We start from the raw sequence: 2,747 nt of genomic DNA, 5'->3' as shown, positions 1-2,747 counted from the left end.
AGCATATATTTATAGGCTTTATTGCCATCTTTTTTAGTGAAGTGTCCAGATCTTTTGCCTACATTTTAGCTGGGTTGTTTGTTATCTTATTGTTAAATTTTTGAGTTTGTATTTTTTGGTCAAGAGTCTCTTATTAGGTATGCATTTTGACAATATTTTTCTAGTGTGTGGTTTTTCCTTTTATTCCCGTAACACTGTATTTCACAGAGATGTTTTTAATTTTAATGAAATCTAACTTATCAGTTTTTTTCTCCCCATGATTCTGCTTTTGGTATTGTATCTAAAAACTAATTGCCAATGCCTATATCATCTAGATTTTCTTTTATATTGTTTGCTAGAAGTTCTGTAGTTTAGCATTTCATATTTAGTTATATGAACTATTTTGTATTTTTATGAAAGTTGTAAGGTCAATGTCTAGAATCTCTTTTTGCATATGGTTGTCCACATCTTCCATTAACATTTGTTTAAAAAATATCAATTTCACCATTGAATTGCCTCTGCTCTACTGTCAAAGATAAGTTAATTTTGTGTGTGTGTGGGGGGGGGTCTATTCCTGGATTATCTCTTCTTTCCATTAATTTATTTTTTAAAACATTTTTGAAAACACTACACTGTCTTGATCTTTGGGCGATGTCAGTTTTGCAGCATCATTCTTCTTTTGCATTGTGTTGGTTATTCGAAGTCTCTTGCCTTTCTATATAAACTTATAGTTCATTTGTTGTGTCCACAACAAAGTATCTCATTGGGTTTTGTTTTGTTTTGTGTTGTTGAGTGGAGATATTACTCTGTTGCTCAGGCTGGAGTGCACTGGCACCCTCACGACCACCACAGCCTCGACCTGCTGGGCTCAGGCAATTCTTCTGCCTCAGTCTTCCAAGTAGCTGGAACTACAGGTGTGTGCCACCATGCCCAGCTAAGTTTTTGATTTATTGTGGAGACAGAAATCTCGCCAAGTTTCCCAGGATGGTCTCAAACCCCTGGGCTCAGGTGATCCTCTTGCCTCAGCCTTCCAAAGTGCTGGGATTACAGGTGTGAGTCACCACATTTGGCCTCATTGGGGTTTTGATTGAGATTATGCTGAATCTATATATCAAGTGGAAATAACTGACATTTTGTGTTGGGAGCCGGCCACGGAGGCCCACTGAGCGTTAGGGATCAGGGAGGGCCATGGACCTCGAGACCGCTAGGACGTGTTCGGGAGCCGTAGACCCCATTTTCCTCCCCCTTTTGCCATGCAGCACAAACAACCCAAAGGAACTCTGCTGGCCTAAGCTGAAGGCTCTGTGACTGTGACAGACATGGCTCACTCTAGAAACCTATTTTTCCTGTTTCCCGTAAACTGCGGTTTCGGCTTAGGTATTAGATATAATTCAAACTCAGGTCACATTTGGGAGCCTTTTACATGGTACAAGCCTCTTTATAAGATTTTAAAGTATATTTGTAGAATTAGTATATACTTATAGAGAGCTGTTTTCAGCTTTTCAATGGTATAGATGATTATCAAGAGTGGCCCAGCACAGAATCTGGGCTGGGCCACATTCCTGAGAGCCCAGCGCGTACTTTGGACTGGGCTGCATTCTTTTAGGCTGACTTTAGCTACAGTTAGTGTAAGGTCTTTTTTCTACCTATTATAGAAATTGAATTTATTTTATTCATAGAAGGTATTGTAGAATAGGTCATACTACATCAAGGAATCATGTTAGTTCAAGCATAATCAATCATGATATTTTTAGGTTTAATAAGATTTTAATAAGATTTTTAGGTTTAATAAAATTTTAGGTTTAATATTTTTAGGTTTAACTTTAAAAATTTCATTGTCTCCATTTTCTACTATCGTGGTTTTGGCCTTAGTACATTTACAGTTTATATTTGAAAGCTTTACTGCTGCTAATCAGCTTTATATATTAGAATTAGGAATTGGAAACTTTCATAGAAATTAGGATATATATATAGGACTTTAGAATGGCCATTTTGTTAAGAGATGTAGTCTTTTATTCCAAAAAGTGGCCCACCGTGAACCTTGGACTGGGCCACATCCTATAGAGCCCAGCGTGATCTTTGGACTGGGCCACATTCTCTCGGAAATTGGCTTAAGCTATAATTAAGAGCTTCCGTAGCATTGTGTAAGTAGTAAGGTTTAAGATAGTCATCATGGGTTTTGTGTGAGCTCTAGAAGTTATTGATTATCAGAGCATCATTAGGCTAGTAAGGATTGTTACACTGCTTTTGAAGAACTTTAACTAGCAAAGGGAACAATGAGACAATCTTGGGGTTTGTTCCTCCTCACACCTAAGCATCTGGTGGGTGGGGGATGCCCCCCCCTCACCTGGCTTTGTGTTCACGTGAAAGACTTGTGAGACTGCCTATGTAAAATTTGGAGATAAATACCTGCTGTAACTTTCAATAAACGGCTTCTGCTCATTTCACTGAACAGTTGTCTACTTTCTTTCTTTCTCTTTCTTCCTTTTTATATCTATCCTTCCATCTTTCTTTCTTTTAATATCTATCCCTACAGATTCGCCGACGCCACCACATCTTCCAAGGGACTCCCCAAAACTTGCAGGGGCAGGCCCCCCGCAATTTTGGAAATACTGAGTTTTCCTTCTCATAAACATAGAATATCTTTCCTTTTAAATTGTCTTTGATCTCTTTAATCAGAGTTTTGTAGCTTAGATCTTGTATATATCTGGTTAGATTTAAATCTATGAAAATTTTTCTGTTTTTCTCTATTTTTGGTGCTAAGGTAA

This window comes from Carlito syrichta, unplaced genomic scaffold (genome assembly GCF_000164805.1).
Source record: "Carlito syrichta isolate Samal-C Ts95f unplaced genomic scaffold, Tarsius_syrichta-2.0.1 Scaffold307028, whole genome shotgun sequence".
NCBI classification, from domain to species: Eukaryota; Metazoa; Chordata; class Mammalia; order Primates; family Tarsiidae; genus Carlito; species Carlito syrichta.
Note: the sequence above shows the minus strand (reverse complement) of the source record.